The following is a 520-nucleotide window of genomic DNA, read 5'->3' as shown; positions in this document are numbered from 1 at the left end:
TGGGGGCCCCCCCCCCCCATATATTCTGCGTATGAAGAAGCTTGCCGCTTACACCCCCCTCTATGGCTGCAGATACTCCCTCTTCCGTTAGTGTATTCTCTATGGAGCCTAACAGCTGCTGCTGCTGCTGCGGTGCTGCTGCTGCTGTTGTTGCTGTTGCTGCTGCTGCTGCTGATGCTGATGCTGAAGGTCGCTGTAGCAGCAATGGATTCTTCGGCAGTAATACCACCTGCTGCTGCTGTTGCTGCTGCTGCTGCTGCTGCTGCTGCTGTGGCTCGCTATCTTGAAATTCCTGCGGCTGCTGCAGCAAATGCTGCTGCTGGCGATGCAAGCCCAGCTGCAGCTGGCGGCCGCCTGAGCACAAAAAAAAACAACACTGTCTGTCTCCTCTCTTCTCTCTCTCTTTCTCTTTCTCTCTCTCTTCTTTCTCTTCTTTCTCTTCTGTCTCTCCTACTCTCACTATAAAAGGGGATACAAAGACACTCTAAAGACTACAGAAAAAGATATAATAACTATATAT

The sequence above is a fragment of the Eimeria mitis genome, genomic scaffold (assembly GCF_000499745.2).
Source record: "Eimeria mitis Houghton genomic scaffold, Emh_scaff1426, whole genome shotgun sequence".
NCBI lineage: Eukaryota > Apicomplexa > Conoidasida > Eucoccidiorida > Eimeriidae > Eimeria > Eimeria mitis.
This window is presented reverse-complemented; position numbering follows the sequence as displayed.